Here is a 21,207-nt window from a genome sequence, read left to right on the forward strand (position 1 = left end):
TCTTTTGTGGCAAAATGTTTTTTAATGTGAGTTTGATGGGAAAGAGGAAAAAAATCAAATCAAATCAAATCAAAATCAAATCAAAATAAAGATGCACTATTGTAAAAAGAAGGAATATAAAGTTGGTCTATTTGACCAGGGATAAATTATTTGTTTGAGATTTTTGGTGACTCCTAATGGACTTCCTGTTGACCTAGGATAAAAGTTAGGCTATAGGGAGAAGAGTTGGACAAAAAATATTATGTTATTGTATAATTATAAGTATTAGATTAGCTTACGCTGGCTGTGATGAAAGTTGGAAGCCTTTTATTATTGTCATTATTACCATTTTATTTCCCTTGTATATTTTTCTGCACTTTCAGAACTGTTATTCAATTATTATTTTTTTCTTCTGGTTTAGTTTGCATTAGTTTTACTAATATATTTAAAAAGGAAGAGAGGGAGAATCCTTTATATATAGAAATCCTCAAATTAGATCATGACAAAAGAATGGTTGATGGATTTTTTTTTTTAAAGTAATTGTGCCATGTTTCTCAGAGTTTGTCTTTTCTATCCTGAATAATGTCTTTTCGTTTATAAGGATGCTAGTAGCAAACCTTTCTTAACTGGAAGAATCCACAACATAAAAACTACACTAAGTTCTGCAGCTTCCCAACCTTTTTTATTTTGCTTCAGGAATCCCTTCAGAGGTGGTATTCAGGAGGTTCTGACCAGTTCTGGAGAACTGGTAGCAGAAATTTTGAGTAGTTTAGAGAACTGGTAAATACCATCTCTGACTGGCCCCGCCCCCATCTATTCTCTGCCTCCTGAATCCCAACTGATCAGGAGGAAATGGGGATTTTACAGTATCCTTCCCCTGCCAATGCCCACCAAGCCATGCTCACTAAGCCACACCATGCCCGCCAAGCCACGCCCACAGAACCAATAGTAAAAACAATTTGAATCCCACCACTGAATCCCTTGTAGTTATATTAGATGTCCTGAACTCTTTTGTCAGTCTTTGTGTTGAGGTTATTGTATTGTTTCTGGAGCTTTCTCTGGTAAGCTGGGAACCAGAAAAGGCTTCTACACAGGTTGCAAAAACCCTTTCTGGTGTTTTCAGGGAATCTAGTCTAGGAAATACACCTCTGCATAGTCTCAAGGCCCTTCCTACTGCTTGACATTCAAGAAGTCCCAGAAATGAACTCATGAAGCACCTTTGATTTATTCATCTGAGCTACTTTGTTTTAAAAGCTGCTTTTGGATGCTTTTCTTGAAGCTTTGGTCATAGCTGTTTTCTTTCCAACCCAAACACCAAGATTTAGTTGTCAAGAATTCACTTTGAGTGTGTGCCTTTAGAGGACAGAGAATACCCTGGCACCTTAGAAGTTAATTAGTTTATTGTAGCAAAGACAACAGAGGGGTGGTTTGTGCATATGGAAACTGACAACGGCAAGGCCAACCAATTTAACTGCTTCTCACAGCCTTCACTGGGATGCCAGCTATGCATTGCCGAACACATGCATGCCATTTTATTTCTTGATTTTTCCTGCACATGTTTAGGGACACTTGTGAATTTGGTAAGGCAAAATAAGACAGAGGATTTGTGAGCAATAACACCTCTGGCAAGCGGGGAGGGGAAGGGGCTTCCTGATGAGCTGAACTGTTGCTCAGAGCAACGCACAACAATACAGGCCACGAGGTTCATTAGAGACAAGTATGTGGGAAGAGATTCGTTTCTGACACATACTTTAGGGGTTTCTAATTTCTGCTGGTTTAAACAATATGAAATAAACAACCACAGAGTTGTTCTGGTGTTCTACCAGTAAGTTCCATCCAACTGGGCTTTTAGGCAGATTCCAGAGGTGGTATTCAGCCGGTTCTCTCCGGTTTGGGCGATCCGGTAGCAGCGGCTGCAGGAGGCTCCGCCCATCCGCCCTGACATAATGCATGAGCATTGTGCATGCGCAGAAGATGGTGCTCATGCACAGAAGAGGTACATGCAAGCGATGCAAGCATGCTCACATTTGCAAACCAGTAGGGAAGGTAAGTGAATCCCACCTCTGGCAAATTTCCCAAATCATAGCTGGAACGTTGGACCGTGATGGAGTATGATGTGCTAAAAGGAATTCAAATCTTTGCCTTGATCAGGTATGAGGAGAAAATAGCCCCGAGCCAAAAGCTTTCACGTACAATCCAGTAGAGGTGCTTCATGGTGGAATATTTTTTTCAGGAACATGAATATTTTTTTCAGGAACACTTTTGTAAGGGGAAAAAAAGGCTGAGGGGGTGAAAGCCACATGCCCTCCAAGAGAGATTCTCAGTCTTCCCTCACGGCTCTGCAGCAAATGCCAGGCCTCTGCAGCCTCTTAAGGGAAGGCAAGCAGCATTTCATGGTTGAATGGGTCCTTCGGCATCTGATCCTTCACTACACTGCAAGCAACGGACAAGGAAACTGCTGCTACGGATATGACAATAATGCTGGCCCATATTGCTCTTCTCTGATTGCCGGAACTCATGCTCTGTTGCTGAGTGAGGGGAAGGACAAAAGCTAGCAAGGCGTACAATAGTAACTCTGAAGAGCCAGGAAGACTCAGGCAGTTTGAATAGAAACGGTTTCATAAAATGGCTGCACTGCTCCTTCCTTCTGTGCTGCTGCTGCTGCTGCTGCTCTGACTCATTGCTGTGATTTCTTCAGCTTGGTTCCTTGGAAGTAAATCCCATTGCTCAATCATCAACAATTCACACGACTAGACATGTAATAGGTTTGTAGTGTAAAGCCTGATTCCACCCCAAATAAGACAGTAGAAGATGCTTTTTGTATCTTTTCTCTGTTTTCCCCCCCAAAATGTAGTTCTGAGGGAACACTTTGTTCCTAGCAAAGTCTTCTGGCGCTTCGCTTGCTGCAAGGTGGCGCAGTGGTTAAATGCAGCACTGCAGGCTACTGCTAGATCAGCAGGTCAGCAGTTCAAATCTCACCGGCTCAGGGTTGACTCAGCCTTCCATCCTTCCGAGGTGGGTAAAATGAGGACCCAGATTGTTGGGGGCAATATGCTGACTCTCTGTAAACCGCTTAGAGAGGCCTGAAAGGCCTATGAAGCGGTATATAAGTCTACTGCTATTGCTATTAGACTTCTCCAATGGCAAGGCCTTTTCTGCCCCATAGTAACTGTAACAGTGGCAGCCATTCTGAATTTTCCTACATACAAGAATTTCGTAGTAGGTTGTTGGGGGCAAGAGCACGGTAATGGCGGTTCCATTTCTCTTTCTACCAATAATATGTTTGCCCCCCCCCCACAAACATTTTCAATAATAAAAGCAACCGTCACGGTGGGCAAATTGCTGAGAAATGCTTCTTAGTTCAACCTGAGGTACCGTACAGAATGAAGGGAAATTACGAGGAAGCCATTTTCTTCACCTGTCCTATAGCAAATAACAATATATGTTCTGGCCTTCGGTTCATCTTTGCTTTTATCTATTTTGAGGAGTCTGCTTGAATGCCCTTCTCAGTGGACTGCCTCTAAATGTATTCTATTTCAGGTCAGGGATGGAATCAATGAGAATTGGAAAATGTAGAAAGGAAAAGCGCCTTAAAAAAACAAAACCAGAGGTCAAGACTAATTATTAGAACTGAGAATACAATGAAAATGATTCAGAATAAGTTCTCAAGACCTTGGATGAGCCAAACCTCTTTTGTTCTTCATAGCACACATCCCCCCCCCCCCCAGGCTTCTGTCTTTTGTCCTGGAAAAAAAGATGTTGCTGCCTTAACATATTGAATAATTAAAGCAGTGAGTTTGTAATTTGACTCTTAAATCACTAACATCTTTTTGTCAGGCTCATGCAGTAAGCTCAGAAATTCTGACAGTCAGAAGTTGAAATTCTTGGACATGAAGAAGACTAAATGCAGACTTCTGATTTCAGACAAGGAAAGAATGACTGAAAATAGAGGGAAAAATGAAAGGCATTTATATAAGATCAGAAATATAATAGGAAAATTTTCAGCTAAGATAGACATATTTAAGGGTAATCATAGGAACAATCTAGTGAGGCAAATAAGATTACAAGAAAATTCAACTGAATATACTGAAACCTTTTGCAAGGCAAATTTGAGAAAACAGAAGGGTTTGCTGAGACAGAATATGTTCTAAAAATGATTCCATTAGGAAGTGAAATATAAAAGGCAATAGATCAGCTTTCAAAAAAATTAAGTACCACGTAGAGATGAAATATTCGCTGAAAGTTGTGGGAAAAGAGGCAGCAAAAGTAGCAACAATTCTAACTGAACAAATAAGGAACAAGATTAACTGAGAGATAGGGGGAAACAAATCTGTAAAGAATACATTACTAAACAAGAGAGAACACAAAATTATAGGCCCGTCCCACTAATTCTCCATACAAGCCAATGTTGCTTAAGATTTTACAAACAAGAACAGCTTCGGATTGAGAAAGAAATGCCAAAGAAACAGACAGAGGCAAAGGAACATAAGATCAGATAGCTAACATAAGATGGAAAGAGCAAGAGAATGTCATTTATGGATTATAGCAAAGGCAGAACATGGAATTTGTTAAGCTAATGGATGTTCCAAAACATTTGACTATTCTACTGAGGATCTTTGACAATGGAGAAGAAGCTATTGTAAGTACATAAGTAATTTGGAGAAACAGATTGATTCAGAATAGAACCCAGAGTGAAACAAAGGCAATTACTGTTGATTTATTGTCATATTGTTAACTTATACCAGTGGTAGTCAACCTGGTCCCTACCACCCACTACTGAGCCTTCCAGCTTTCATGGGGGGTGGTAAGAGTTTGCAATAACTCTGCTTTATAAATTTTATAAAGTAAATTTACTTCCCCACTTTATAAATCACCATTACTGTGGAACCGGTGGGTGGTTAGAAAATTTTACTACTAACAGAGATACAAAAGTGGGCGGTAGGTATAAAAAGGTTGACTATCCATGACTTATACCATGACTATATTATCAAAATGGCAGTCACAGCTGGAATCAAAACAGAAGGCTAAAATATTAAGAGCTTGAGATATGGAGAAAATGTCATTTTGTTAGACAAAATCAGAAAAATTAGAAAAGCATATTATAAAAATGGAAAATGCACACTGGGTTAATATTATGTATTATGAGGTCAAAGATAGTGTCATGAAACAATTCTCAATGAACTTACAGGCAACACAGAAAAGCTAAAAACAATAGACTAGATAAAGATTGGAAACAAATTGGAATCCTTGGTGGATACAAAAAGGTAATAGTACTTAAACTTATATACCGCTTCACAGTGCTTTACAGCCCTCTCTAAATGGTTTTACAGAGTCAGCCTATTGCCCCCAACAATCTGTCTCCTCATTTTACCCACCTCGGAAGGATGGAAGACTGAGTCAACCTTGAGCCAGTGAGCTTTGAACTGCTGAACTGCAGCTAGCAGTTAAGTGAAGTAGACTGCAGTATGGCACTCTACTGCACTCTAACCACTGCACCACCTTGGCTCTAGTGGTAAACATAGCGGTAAAGGCTTCCCCTGTCTAGGGGGCAGTGCTCATCTCCATTTCTTAGCCAAGGCAGCCACCATTGTCTGAAGACTCTTTCTATAGTCATGTGGCCATCATGATTATATACCAAGGAGCACAGAACACAGTAACCTTCCAATTCATGTACTCACATTTGCATGTTTTAGAACTGCTAGGTTGGCAGGAGCTGGAGCAAGGAATGGGAGCTCACCCCATCGCGCAGTGCTCAGGTCTTAAACCTAGGCCGTCAACTTTCCAGCTCACAAGCTCAGCACCTTTAACTGCTGAACAGTGGTGGGTTTCAAAATTTTTTGGAACCTCTTCTGTAGGTGTGGCCTGCTTTCCGGGTCCACTGGTGGAACCTCTTCTAACCGGTTCGGTAGATTTGACGAACCGGTTCTACCGAATAGGTGTGAACTGGTAGGAACCCACCTCTGCTGCTGAACCATCAAGGCAGGGTATAAGTTTGATAACAAATAGTTAATAAAATCAATTAGCTAACTCTGAGGAAAGGGGAAGTGATCATTTTAAATCAGATTTAGAGAAAATGATGAAGACTATGGTATTTCAAAAGCAATAGCTTCATCACAGAAGCAGAAACCATGGTGATGCAGATTAATCCTGGCCCTGGAAAGGGGGAATAGATGAATGAATTGTTCAGAAGCAGTTTCAAGAAAGGTTACTCAGCCCTAGAAATGAAGAAAACATGAGAAATATATTTAAACTATCTCCCACATTCTTATTTCATTTGGTATAAGTGTGGTAAACAGAAACAGACTTTCAAGATTATAGTATTATTGAACAAATTCTGAAATCCCAACTATTTCTATTTCTTGACCTTGCTGGTCTTTCAATGTGAGAACTAAAAGCTAAAAACTAAAATGAAGAAAGGAAGCAGAAAACTTTGCACTGTAGATCTGGGGGCAGTTACTAAATGTATTATAGACTGCAAGATCCAAGCAATTAATCCTGGGCCAAATAAATAATGATTACAGGCAGGGGTGAGATTCAGCCAGTCCGGACTGGTTCGGGCGAACCGGATGCTAATTTTGCATCCAGTTCACCAAACCGGTTGTTGCAAGGACCAGCTGGCCCAGCCCTCCTTCCCCTTCCCTCCCAGCCCTCCTTGCCCCTCCCTTCCCAGGAGTCTCCACGTAGCCTGTTCATCATGCCAGGTAAGTACAGGGCCCACACAGAGGCTCTGGGAGGGTGAGAAACAGGCCTACTGGAAGGTCCGGAAGTCCAGTTACCGGAGGGCCTCCGGAGCCTGGGGGAGGCCTTTTCACCCTCATGAAAGCCTCCAGAGCCTAGGGAGGGTGACAATTCCTCCTGAGGAGGCTGAGTTGGCCATGCCCCCATGGCCACGTCCACCCAGCAACTAGGCAGAGAGCTGGTTGCTAAAATTTTCCAATCCCACCCCTGATTACAGGAAACCTTCATCAAGTATAAATTCACATATTTTCAGTAGGTGATAGAAGCAGATGAGAAGTTGGGGTAGTCAAAGAAATTATAGACTGGCCTTTTTAGGCTTATTGGTTCCTGTCGGAGATAGGTTGAGATAGTGTTTGTCCATCCAATTATCAGGAGTCAAGTCTGACTAGATATTGCTTAGCCAACTAGTGATCTGGGTAATAACCTCAGGTATGGTGGGCTCAAATCAATGCAGCTAAATATATCCAGATACCGCAGCCTTTAAAGGAATGATTTGCTCTGGCTGTTTGTTATGCTACAAGGATTAATCTTTGCATGATGCTACTGATGCTCATTATGTCATATTCTGGCATTATAATATCAAGCGTACTAACCCCACAGCATCTCTGGATATGCCTCACTTCTCCCAACATTGTTCAACAATGTTTTTCTCCTGTACTATTAACTCACATGAAAGCCAGCATGCATATACAGTACAAATGCTTTTCTCCTACACACAGTTGAGTTCAATCCATGCCTGCTGGAGCAATACTATAGAGGCAGGAAGCCGGGTGGGTTAAATAGCACTGGTGTGCATGTTCTCTTGTAGTCCATAATCAGAACCCTGCGTGTATTCAGAATTCAAAATGTGAAGACCTTCCAGAGTGCCTGTGTGTTTGCATCCTCCTGAATACACTAGTCTCAGCAGATGCCTGCTTTCCCCGGTGGATTTTCTTTACTGAGCTGGGGTGGCCATGTTTAGTTAAAGTTAATGAGACGAAGGAGAGATTAATTCAGAGGTTAATGCCACTGCTTCTCCAGGCTATGCAAACTGAATGGGCTTGTCATGATTGTTATAATGCAGCACTTTCTCACTGGAAACTTGAAAAGGCATAAGCAGTATCAGAATAAAACCAACTCTTCTTTTCTCCCTTCTGTATTTTCAGTGTTTTGTTCGCATGCCATATGGGGGCCATAGAATCCACATCCAGGCCATATTATGTTGCATCCAGAGGTTGCATTTTACCGGTTCCAACTGTTCTCCCAAAATCACAGGTGGCCCCGCCTACCTGCCCTGGCTCTACAGCATCTTATTTAGGCCTTTTTTTTTTTTTTTTTGCCAAAAGCATGTGCGCTCACATTTGTGAACCGATAGGGAAGGTAAGTGAATATCACCTACGGTTGCATCTCTTCCTTTGTCTCTCGTCCTATACACTTGAGTTAATTCTGCAAGGAGTAAATATGTGATGCTTATGGAGACGAGAGATTTTGTTCAGCTCTTTGAGTCCTTCTTCCAAAATTATAAGAATTTGGAATGTTTTGGACAGGATGCCTATGGAAATTTTCAAAACCGTCAGCAGCTTTTGCAAAAGATGGCTTCAAGGTCCATTAAACTGTTTTTTTTTTTAAAAAACAACTCTATTTTAGGCCTCAGTTGAATAATTTTAATTCTATCATTAATGTGATGAGCTCTAAGCTATTTTGTTTTAGTTTAAACAATTATGGGAAAGTTCATGTCTGCCATCAAACAGTATTAATTAAAAAAACAAAGAAGGTGTTAAATATTTACTCAGTTTTGCTATCAATAATAAGCTGGGTGTAATCCTCCTGCTGGGCCCACTCCATGCCCATTTCACACCAAAGAATCACCTGCCACATTTTATACCAACTACAAATCATTGTTGCAGGAGAGCCATGAATAGTATACTGTGGATGCCTCTGATGAAGTGAACTGCAGCTCAGAAAAACTGCTTTTTAATAAACTGGGTAGTTGGAAAAAGTGCTGTGGGATTCCTTCTGACCATCTACAATCAAAGTCCTTCCCAAGAAACAGAAATAGCAATAACCCCAACTGTATGTCTGCTCTTGAAACTATTATCCATATCTAAGTTATACTTGATACTTGCAGTTATTTCTTACTCTTTCCTTCCCATTATGCACTATGCTATACCCAATGTCCACCAGCAGAGGGAAGCACTAAATCCCACACCTGCTGAAGCAGAGATATGAGCTGGAACTTGCTGTCTTAACAGTAACTCTTATGTCTACTACACAGCATTCATATTTTGACTTGTACCGATGGCTGGAAGAAATTGCACAGAGAAGGGAAAGCAGTCACTCTGACAGTGTAACTGAGCCTGTCTGGCCCTATAATGTAAAGTAGGAAGATAAACTAAAACTTTAGGACTGAATAAAAGATTTTGTTATATAGAATAGAATAGAATTCTTATTGACCGAGTGTGATTGGACATACAAGGAATTTGTCTTCGGTGCATAAGCTCTCAGTGTACATAAAAACTATAAGTAATAACTCATGATCATAGTCATCATAAAAATACATTCATCATAAATCATAAATCATAAGATACAACACTTAGTGATAGTTATAGGATACTAAATAAGCAATCAACATAAATCACGCTAGGAAACTAAATAAAACAATATAAATCATAAAGATACAAGCAACAAGATTATAGTCATAAGTATAAAAGAAGGTAGGAAATAGAAAAAGATGAGAAGAATAATAGTAATACACCCTTACTAAAATAGTTTAACAGTGTTGTGGGAATTAGTTGTATAGCAGAGTGATGGCATGGGAGAAAAGTTATCCTTGTGTCTAATTGTTCTGGTGTGCAATGCCCTATAGCGTCATTTTGAGGGTAGAAGTTGAAACAATTTATGTCCAGGATGTGAGGGGTCTGTAGATATTTTCACAGCCCTCTTTTTGACTCGTGCAGTATACAGGTCATCAATGGAAGGCAAATTGGTAGTAATTGTTTTTTTCTGCAGTTCTAATTATCCATTGAAGTCTGTGTCTGTCTTGTTTGGTTGCAGAGCCAAACCAGACAGTTACAGAGGTGCAGATGATAAGACTCAATTATTCCTCTGTAGGACTGAATCAGCAGCTCTTTGGGCAGTTTGAACTTTCTGAGTTGGCGCAGAAAGAACATTTTTGGTTGTGCTTTTTTGATGACATTTTTGATGTTAGGTGTCCATTTTAAGTCTTGAGATATGACAGAACCAAGAAACTTAAAGGCCTGTATTGTTGATACTGTGTTGTCTAGTATTATAAGAGGTGGTAGTAGGGTTTCTCCTAAAATCTACCACCATTTCTATAGTTTTGAGTGTTTTTTGCTCAAGATTGTTCCAGTTGCACCACAAGGCTAGTTGTTCAACCTCCCGTCTGTTTGCAGATTCATTGTTGTCTCAAATGAAACCAATCACTGTTATATCATCTGAAAACTTCAGTATTTTAATTGAGGAAGTTTTTGATATGCAGTCATTGGTGTATAGAGAGAAGTGGAGAAAGTACACAGCCCTGTGGGGGGCCCTATGCTAATTGTACAGGTATCTGATGTGATTTTGCCTAGCTTCACCTGCTGCTTCTTGTCTGTTAGGAAGCTTATGATTCATTTACAACTGTGATTAGGTTCAGCTAGCTGATTTAGCTTAGTTAGAAGAATATTTGGAATGAAGGTATTGAATGCCGAGCTGAAGTCTACAAAGAGGACCCTTGCATAGGTAGAAAAAATAAAGCAAGATCTTTTCTATTCTATAGATACAAACTGGGGAGTTTACATCAGCACTGATGGCAGCACAGCCTTAAAATGCTGGCTGGTTTTGAAGGATGAAGATTATTTCCTCCTTCAGTTCTCGCTGCAGTTTATCTGAAACAGAAGCAAAGCTGGTGTTTACTTTGCAATGCTATGTCTCATTCTTGTGGGAGGTCCATTTTCTCTTTGGTGAGTACCCTTGATTAATGTTCACTCTGTATTCCTGATCTCAAGTCAGCCTCTTCCCCCATCCCTAGAGAGGTTCAACTGCTGAGGCATCATCCTGAAATGTTTCTATTTCTTTTAGGTGCAAAAGAGGGATAGTGCATTGGCAACCTTGATGGCCCTTCTTTCAGCATCTGTCCTGTTTCATGAAGAGCACCAAATGGCCGGTGGATGATAATTCAAGGCAGGCCAGAAATCGATTGCCTTTTAAGAACATATTGCTCCTTTAAAGCATGTCAACCCTTCCAGGTAAACCTGACAGGAAATACAACTGTTAGATGAGCTAAGTCTACTTTATTGTAAGGCTACATAAATAGAACTTTGCCAGTCTGAAAATACAAATCCGTTGCCCTCACATTTGACAGTCTTATATAAGGCAGATCCTTTTATAGTTTTGCCTCTCTTTTTTTGCTCATTGAACTTTTGTGGCCTTTCCCCTCTTTTATCTGATCATTCCCTGAGCAGCATCTTTCCCCTTTCTCCCTCAAGGTTATTCCCACATACCATTTCAGAAGGAATGGTTCAATGTTCTCAGTGCTTCCCAGAGTTTCAAAGCTAACAAATGCAAAGATGATAGCTGCTGGACCTCAAAATGCTTTGTAGGGACAATTGAGTGACCCTGGTGGCAACGTGGATATCCACCTCCATCTGTAAAGAGTAGACTTGATTGGAGGTTATGGGGTAGGCTATGGGGAGCAATAGACTTGTCCTTCAAGAGAGAGGAAAGGTCAAGAGACTGGCTGGGGGAAATGTCATTGCTTCACTTGATGATAGAGGCCTGGGAAATCCCAGAAAGCTGAATTTCAAGCTTCTGGGTGGCACACAAGATTAAAGAAAAAAAGAAGAAAGAACACTGTTGCTGCCTTTTCAAAATGGTCCCACATCAATGAGAAGGGCTGTATGAACAGGGACAAAAGTGTTGTTTAAAAACTTAATTTAAATCCGAAGACAGACATAAACATTTGGGATGGATGGGATAAATGACCGATAAACAGGATATGTAACTGAAAATTAAGGTAATCATGATAATTATGTACCAAGCAAGGATTTATCCTGGAGACCCCCGTCAGCCCTTCTGATTGTCCATAAAGGGAGAATTGTCTAGATCCCAAGACCTTTGCTCCTTTTCCCCTCTCCTCCCAGTTAATCCATCAACCCCTTTACCCCCTTCTCTCTGGCAAGCAAGACATCAAGCTTGCCCAGCAAGATATGAGAGCAGTGAAGAGAGAAAGGTTGGAGGCAGATGGGCTTTCTAGGATCGTCAGGACATTCCAACATAGCGATAGTTGGATGATCTGGCAACTCCATTCCCATGCTAGATCAGGTCATAGAAAATACTGCAATGAAGTGCTTTCTGTTCATGCAGGCTGCCCTAAAAATGACATTTGGGATGCAAGAGAAGCCCTGCACACTGACTACAGACAACAAATACTGGTGTTCTGGCCCTTGGCCAGGCAACACATTAATTCAGCATTGCTCACTGGTTTGTAAACCACTTCCCTTTTCCTTCTCCTTCCTCTGCTTATGATTGGGTGTAGGTCCAGCCACAGTCATCTCTCCTGAAGATCAGAACAGCAAGTAGCAGAGTCAGTCTGGCGCAGTAATTAGGTTGCAGAAGTGACAGCGGAGACTGGGTTCAAGTCTTGACAGGGAAATTCCCTACATGAAAGGTTAATGGAAGCACATATTCTATTCTTATCTTCTTGAACAAGTCGACCTTACATTTTATGTGTGTCCATCCAAAAATGATCCTTGTTCAACATGTATCTTTCTAGGTGACTTTAGATCACTCATCTTATCACAGGCTTTTATGTTGTTGGACTCCAGCTTTTATCACTCTTGATTATTGCTGTGCTAGATTGAGCAACAGGATTTGTACCAGGAGAATATAGGATATCTCTTCCTATAACCAGTTCTGAAGGGTTATTGTAAATTAAAAATTGATAATACTTCCTCCATGTTGTTCCAAGTCCTTGGGCAGAAAAAAAATGAATGTCACAATATTTGAGAATGTATTTGTGTATGGATATATCTGTGTATGGGTGAGATGCTATCTGATATAATCCTCAAGTAATAAATGTGAATGGATGGATGGAGGGTGTACAAATTGTTTTGCCACCCGCTCAGGCATTTAAAAAGTTACTTCTATAAAGGGAGATATACTGTGATTTTCCCTTTCACACGAACCTTTGGAGACCCATCAATCCATGTAACATGGAAATGCATTGGCACCACAGAGGGAAATGTACTTTCAGCTATTGAAACCAACAAAAGTAAGGAGGTCTAATTTGGCACTGAAGAATGCCCTTTAGAAGGAACGTAGTCCAATTTATTTTTGATAAACCTTCTAAGTAGGCTGATACATTTACCAAGAACTTTTCCTCCTCTGCTTTCAATCACTTTATATGCTGTAGCCAATTTATCTTTGTATTCTATTTGGAAGTTACTCCCTAGAGATAAATTCTCAAGTAGCATTTAATGCAGAATTTTAACAGTAGCAATACTTTGTGCCAATGATATATTGAAGCCGGACACGTTCACATATCTGTGCTAACGTCTTTGCTCTGGTCCAGAAGATGATCACACATTTACATCTATACATGCGAATTTTCCTCCAGGCTCATTATATTATAGACTAAGAAAAGGACTAGGGTGTGTAAAAGTAATTGAGTCCTCTTGGTGGTGAATAGAAAAGCACTTTGGGAAAATTCAAATACACTGAATGTATGATCCAAGCAAAATGAAGAACTTTTTCTAAATTATGTAGAAAGCTTGAAAGTATAGATAAATGTAACCTTTAGAAGAGAAATAAGAAAAGGCCAATGACACCACTTGGATTTAACTATCTAACTCTCGGGTGATCATCAGAAAAGTGAACAAACAGGTTCTCAGGTGGACTGTAAGGCATCTGATGAATAAATAATCAGGGCCGGCTTAGTTGGGTGACAGGGCATCCATCAATGAAACGCATGGTGGGGACACATTTCCATGCTGACAAAAATTAAGGAAGTAATGAGAATCAGAAAGAGGGGACTTGGAAAGTGGGAACTGTAAAACTTTACCTTTTTCAAGAGCCATAGCAAACATATCTTCTATAAACATATGTACACAGATGTGACTTCAAACATTAAATATCACCATGCTGAGCAAACCTCTCTCTTTTTTTCCATTGAATTGTTTGTGCCTATTTGCACAGCAGCTCGATTGTAAGAAGGCTCAGTTTGTAGAATCACTGGGGGAAGGAGAAAGAACATTGTCCTACGTAATTCAGTCAACAAGTAGAAATTTCAAGTATATTCAAGAAAGCAGAAACCATTGGTAATATCTACTGGACCGTATCTTTTTTCCAAGGTGATATGTACTGTTTTGTTTTCTCAGGCCAGAAAGAAAACTCCTTAATTTCATGCTAAGCATAAGGGTGGTGTCAGCCTGGAAGTCTCCAATAGGACCCAGTCCAAAATATTCTTTTACAACATATAAGCAAAGCTACTATGAATTGCCCATATTGCCACTGTTCTTCTCTTTTTCCTCCTCCTCCTCCTTCTCCCCCCACCTTCTCCTTTTTCCTTTCCTTCTTTTTCTCCATCTTCTCCTTCTCCCTGTCCTCCCCCTTCTTCTGGTAGATGATAGATATAGATACACACAAACAAACACAATCCATAGGAAGAAGGTTGGTCAATGGATTTTCTAAGATTATAAAGTGACATCTCTGTACTTTCTCTATGCTCCCCAATTAATAAAACACATTGGGTATTTTTATTAAATGCTTAGATGGTTTAGGAATGAAAGCATACAAATTCTGCGAGTATTGTTAATTTAATGAGATTTGGAGTGATTTGGACTGAGGGGAGATGAGAAAACAGGCCATCCCACAAGGAAGATTTCTGGTGTCTGCGTTAAGATTGCTTAGTTACATCTGTCCATAGCTTCCCGGAGCCCCTAGTGGGTTTCAACCGGTTCGCGGCAGTCCCTGCAAACCGGTTGGTCAGCGAACCCGGAAGTAAGTAACTTCCGGGAATGGCGAAGGGCGTGCCCGCCCGTGGTCCTTACCCGGCTTTGATGAGTTCTGCGCTTCCACGCATGCGCAGGACGCATACAGCGCCTGCGTGATCCTCCAGGAGCAGCTGGAGCATCGCACTGCGTGCGTGCACCGCGTGCATGCACGAGGACACCGCCGGCCCCGTTCCAACCGAACCGGTTGGAACGGGGTGAGAAACCCACCCCTGCACCTGATCTCCAATCACTGGAACATTCTTTGCTTCAAAGCAATGCCTTGATATGAAAACGAAACACACTTGGCCTCAGTGTCAAGCTAGGCCACTGTCTCTGGCCAGACACTTTGCCTGATGGAAATGCCCTCTGCATCTGTATCTTCCGTACCAAACACCTAGAAGCAGGCAACTATTTTATAGACCCACATGAAAGGGAAATATCACTGAAGCTTTGATCTAAGTCAGGGGATCTTTTGAATAGACCTGGTAGAATAGACCTGTTAGTCTAAGGTAGCAAAACATCAGAAGGATTTTGGTTGCCGCAGGTCATAAAAACTTAAGCCTTTTAATAAAAATTTGTTAGGCAGAAAACCGCCACCAGGCTCTCCCTGATTTTTTTTTTCCAAATAAAAAGTGGTTTATTCTCCAGACTCTATTTCTAGGCATTGCTGATGTATACACTAGGTTTTCACATCTGTTTTCCATGATTTATAGCATTGGGAAGCAGAGCTGAGGTAATCAGAATAAAACACGGCTAATAGCTGGGAGGCAGTCTGGCTAGATGAAGCCTTCCCAATGTAAGAGAACTCTGAATTATGGTTTTAAAATGAAGTAGAAAAAGTGCACAGGGCATGGCTTCCCAACCTCTCACCAGCTATGGTCATAGCAGGCATCCCTGTTTTCTTCGATGTAGCAGAATAATATGTTATGACGGTTTGGGTCTATTCCTGTTTCTTTTGAGGGATTAATCTGGATATTTGCATACCTGTACTCTGTATGTTGCTTCTATATCTATGGGTGTGGGTGAGAGGTAACTTTGGGGCAGGAAAGGATGGGTGCCAATGGTGGGATTCAATTTTTTTTACTACCGGTTCTGTAGGCATGGCATGGTTTGGTGGGTGTGGCTTGGTGAGCATGGCAGGGGATGGATACGGGAAAATCCCCATTTCCTCCTGATCAGCTGAGACTCAGGAGGCAGATAATAGATGTGGGTGGGGCCAGTCAGAGGTGGTATTTACCGATTCTCCTAACTACTCAAAATTTCCACTACCGACTGTCCAGAACTGGTCAGAACCTGCTGAATATCACCTCTGGCAGGTGCCTATGAGTGCTGTCTGGTTTCTGCTGGCCTTCCTATTATATCTCTCTATAGCAAGATCCCCAACCTCTGGTCCACGGACCAGCACAGACCAGAAACTGGCTGGTCAAACAAGTGAAGCACCATTTGTGGGATGCAACCAGCATGCAAAACAATGCCCCCTCTGGTCTGCAGAAAAACCTGTCTTCCTGGAACCAGTCCCTGGTGCCCAAAAGGTTGGAGGCTACTGCTCTATAATTTTGCAGGTTTAGATCACATTTGTCAAAGCACATTTGGCTGCTTTCAAATGTGTAAACTTCAATTCCCAGAATTCCCCAGTCAGCAGTGGCTGAAAACCGCCAAGGTTGAGAAATGCTGACTTAGACTGAGACATTACAAGCAGCTGCCCGCTATCTCTCCCTTTAGGATATGGGAGATTATAGTTTTTCTTGTCCCTAGTTCCTTGCCAGATTCAGCCTCCTTTCTAACTATTACCTTTCATAGACTGACTTCTGAACCATAGCAATTTTGGCTCCATTTTGTTGTATTAACAGTTACTATAGTTATGCTGATGGACAGCCATTACAATTTCTTTCCAATATTTCATTGTGTAGGAAGGAACAGTATGAAGTGGAGGTTGCTTTGTTCAGGGACAGGAGTAGGTGGGAATCTCAGGCTCAATTGTTTTTTCTGCTAGGATCAAAACTATACAATATAAAAATGGTATATTTGAGAGATTTGTGATATAGAAAGCCTTTACAGGCTTTGGAGATGGTAGAAAATTGTACATTCATTTTATCTATTCCATGGTAACTTTTTTGTTTATTTTGAATTAGACAGCCATCCATTCAATGTGTGACTCTTGATGATAAACAAGTACAAGTTAAAACTAAAAACACTGACATATCCCCCAAAAGAACATGTCATAGGAGGGGGCAACAGAAATATCAACACATATGATCTCCTAAAAACAGCCTCACTATAAAATCCTGGTCAAATACCTGGGGAAAATAGACAATATTGTGAAAATTAGAGATGATATAGAACTATCATTGGTAAGTAGTCTGTCCAATCTCAGCATTATGGTCTAAGAGGGTGAAGATAAGCACTTATTGATTTTTAAAGGAATTACGATGATGATGATGATGATGATGATGATGATGATGATGATGATGATGAGGAGGAGGAGGAGGAGGAGGAGGAGGAGAAGGAGGAGGAGGAGGAGTAGGAGGAGTAATAGGTTTGGACGAAATAAGATCACTTTTTCACATTTATTTATTACACAAATACAACTTTAAACATCTTACAAACAGTTAAAATGCAAATAAAAACAAGAAAAAAAATCCAGTACAACAATTTGAAAACAAGGACGAACCAATGTAAAAACTCAGCAGAGCCATTGCACTGGCTCTGGCAGGTCCCCAACTCCATTGTCAAAACCATGTTTTCATGCCCTTGAGGAAGGAAAAGTATAAGGATAATGTAACATCTCTTCCCCAAAAAAGCCTTCCATGGCTGGGGAACCCCTGGGGAACTGTTTATCTCTTCCTCACTCTACTTGCCCTGACATTTTATGGAGAATAAAATGCTGTGAGTTTTTTTTTTTTTACTAATATGTTATTTTTTTGTGACACATGAAATGGCCAATTGAAGCCCTGTACAAATAGCACCTCTTATTTTCAGAGAACTCCTTTGAATCAGGTAAAAGGGTGACTAATTCAAAGAAGCACCTTAATTCCAAGGAATGAAGAGTGTTGTCTCAGAGACTCTGTGCAAAGCTTCAGGCTACATCACTGAGCTGCTCCAGCTTCAGGCATTGCTTCTTCAGAAATGCCAGTGGAAGATTGTCAAAGGAATAGTTTCTGAACCATAATGAAGCCAATGATGTCTTCATTTAAATTGGAGGCAATATTACTAAGGGGTACGAGAAGAGCAGGCAGAGCTCTGTCTGTGTGTGGAGTTAAACATGACATCAGTTTAGAATCCTTTTGTTGTCACAAATGATCCAAGTCCAGCCCTCCTTGAATTTCTTTATCTAGTACCGATTTCATGTTGACCATTAGTTGACTAGATATAAAAAGGAAAAGGTAAAGGTTCCCATCGCACATATGTGCTAGTTGTTTCCGACTCAAGGGGGTGGTGCTCATCTCTGTTTCTAAGCCAAAAAGCTGGCGCTGTTTGAAGATGTCTTTGGGGTCATGTGGCCAGTAGGACTAACCATTGAAGGCACATGGAACACTATTACCTTCCCACCAAAATTGGTCCCTATTTTTCTACTTGCATGTTTACATGCTTTCGAACTGCTAGGTTGGCAGAAGCTGGGACAAGTAATGGGAGCTCACTCCATTACATAGCACTAGAGATTCGAATTGCCGAACTGCCAACCTTTCTGATCGACAAGTTCAGGGTCTTAGCCACTGAGCCACCATGTCCCTTTAGATATTGATATAGATATAGATATAGGTATAGATATAGAAATATATAGGCTTGAATAAATCTTTTGTACTGTAACTTAACATATGTACTGATTCTTTGCGACTGACAAGAATGGATGTAAAGCAGATCTAATTTCATACGCATTAAGACATTTCTTTCAGAAAACAACTTCTCTTAATACTTTTTTTTTTTACTTTTGTACTGGGAGATAAAACAAATTTCAGCATTTCATTCCACTAAAAACTAAATTCTGGGTACTACCTTTAAAAATGGGAATTGGAGTCAGGACAGTATTTGGACCACCTAAACTATATATAGGTAAGAAGAAGAAAAAAGACAATATAATGATACTTTCCCTCATTTGTCAGTCTTATCTCTTAAAAGTTGGGTGAGATATGAGGGCCATAATGGGCTGCCAGTTGGCGAGAGGGATCCTTGTGACCAAGCTTGTGTGATGATCTGAGAACATGTGCATAGTGATGTTACTCAGAGAAAGGTTCTTTTAAAAGCTGACCACAATGAGGAAAGATGTGGGATGGAAGGAAGATATTACTGTTTTCAGGATTTGAGCAATTGGCACCTGAATTGGTTAATAAAGTGTGAAATTGGTTTTATGCTCTGCTACCCTCCTGGAGACATGCTGCCATAATAATGCTCCCCCATCTCTCCTAGGGTGATCCAGATGCTTCCCAGATCTTTCTTACTATTAAATCTTGCCAGATGAATAGGTCAGTTGATTTTTGTCTTCTGGGCTGCTTTAAAAAAAAAAAAACATGCCAGGAGGTGAGTAGGATCTCTCCCAGCAGTCATTCATTTGTTTCCAAATAGATATGCTTGATTTTTCTAGGAAACATGGAAAATAAACCATTGCAAAGACATTTTGTGCAAAAAGGATTATTTTGAAGACAATAATCAACCAAGCATTAAAATACAATATTAAAGAATTTCAAGGTCCAGACTGAAGGAAAAGCAGAGTGAGATTATTATTTTTTTTTTTTTAAAAAAAACTCATTTATCAAGCTGGCATTACAGGATAGATAAGAGAAGAATTCTGGGCATGGGAGGTCACCTTGCTGTGGCATTTTCCAGAGCTCATGTGATTGCTGAGGTTTCTATGTAGATCTCCAAAAGGAGAATGCTCCTGCCAACATATCGCGTTTGACTGGGGATAATATCAGCATTGTCAAACGGAATGCTCCTATAGCAAAGGCAAAGGATTCAGACACATGAATCCTACAGGAACTGGCTTTTATGAGTCACAGTGGCGCAGTGGTTAGAGTGCAGTACTGCAGGCTACTTCTGCTGACTGCTGGCTGACTGCAATTTGTCAGTTCAAGCCACACCAGCTTCAAGGCTGACTCAGCTTTCCATTCTTCTGAGGTACGTAAAATGAGGAGACAGATTGTTGGGAACAGTATGCTGATTCTGTAAAACCACTTAGAGAGGGCTGTAAGGTAAAGGTAAAATTTCCTCCCACACATATGTGCTAGTCCTTTCTGGCTCTAGGGGTGGTGTTCATCTCTGTTTCTAAGCCAAAGAGCCAGTGCTGTCCGAAGATGTATCCATGGTCATGTGGCAGGCATGACTAAACGCCGAAGGTGCATGGAGCTCTGTTATCTTCCCACTAAAGTTTTTCTACAAGCTGGGACAAGTAACAGGAGCTCACTCCATTATGTGGTGCTAGGGATTTGAACAGCTTAACTGCCGAGCTTTTGATTGACAAGCTTAGCATCTTAGCCACTGATTCACCACATCCCTCAGAGAGGGTTGTGAAGCACTGTAAAGCGGTATGTATGTAAGTCTAAGTGCTATTACTATTGCTATTATACATTTAAGGTAAAGGTAAAGATTCCCCTCACACATATATGCTAGTTGTTCCCGACTCTAGGGGGCAGTACTCATCTCCGTTTCAAAGCTGAAGAGCCAGCGCTATCCGAAGAAGTCTCTGTGGTATGTGGCCAGCATGACTAAACGCCGAAGGTACACGGACGCTGTTAGCTTCCCACCAAAGTGGTCTCTATTTTTCTACTTGCCTTTTTACATGCTTTCGAACTGCTAGGTTGGCAGAAGCTGGGACAAGTAACGGAAGCTCATTCTGTTACGCAGCGCTACGGATTCAAATCACCAAACGGCCAACCTTTCTGATTGACAAGCTCAGTGTCTTAGCCATTGATCCACCACGTCCCTCTTTATACAAATGTATACATTATACATTTAGAGCAACATAATTAAAACATTTTTTCCCTTAAGCTGTGTTGTTGTTCAGATGGGTAGACTTCAACTTTCAGGGTTTCAGAGAATGATTACTGTTAAGAAATTGCTGGTCGGGGGAGGTCCACCACATATGGAGCATCTCAACATGGAGGAGCCTTTTTGGGCAAAATAACAAAACATTGTGTCCAATCACTGATTTTTTTTCACTGCAAACAAGGCAGGAATATGATGATTCATAAAAAAATAATTGTAAAAAGGTGTCTTCCATTTTTTTTATTCATTTCTACCCATATTAGCTATTATCAGTAGGGGGTCTCTCTTTTCAAGCAGATGTTGAGCTTGAGGTGATAATGATTGTGGATTATTATTATCAGGAAGTGTTAATGCTGACATATCTACAGAAACATGCAGGTTTAGCTTCCGAGGAATGAGGGCAAAAGCTGGCACATTGCAGCCCATCCGTATTTTGGACTGTAATAGATGGCAGAGCAAGCAGTCAGGTTATAACTGTCCCCATTTTTCTTCTCCCTTTTTTAAAAAAAAAATCACTGTGTTGTTGATAAAGGGAAATAAG

At 40.7% G+C, this 21,207-nt stretch overlaps 1 long non-coding RNA gene across 1 annotated transcript in view; it reads left to right on the forward strand.

Moving 5' to 3' along the window:
* Nucleotides 1–1,673: 1,673 nt before the first annotated feature.
* LOC148048088 (uncharacterized) overlaps nt 1,674–21,207 on the forward strand; it is a 116,396-nt gene continuing 96,862 nt past the window's right edge. Inside the window, exons 1-2 of the long non-coding RNA XR_015695790.1 lie at nt 1,674–2,025; nt 10,777–10,943. This is a non-coding gene — a long non-coding RNA (uncharacterized LOC148048088). The remainder of the gene's footprint in view (nt 2,026–10,776; nt 10,944–21,207) is intronic.

The sequence above is a fragment of the Thamnophis sirtalis genome, unplaced genomic scaffold (assembly GCF_051295495.1).
Source record: "Thamnophis sirtalis isolate CommonGarterSnake01/CBP01778 unplaced genomic scaffold, rThaSir2_p1.2 scaffold_3, whole genome shotgun sequence".
Classification (NCBI taxonomy): Eukaryota; Metazoa; Chordata; class Lepidosauria; order Squamata; family Natricidae; genus Thamnophis; species Thamnophis sirtalis.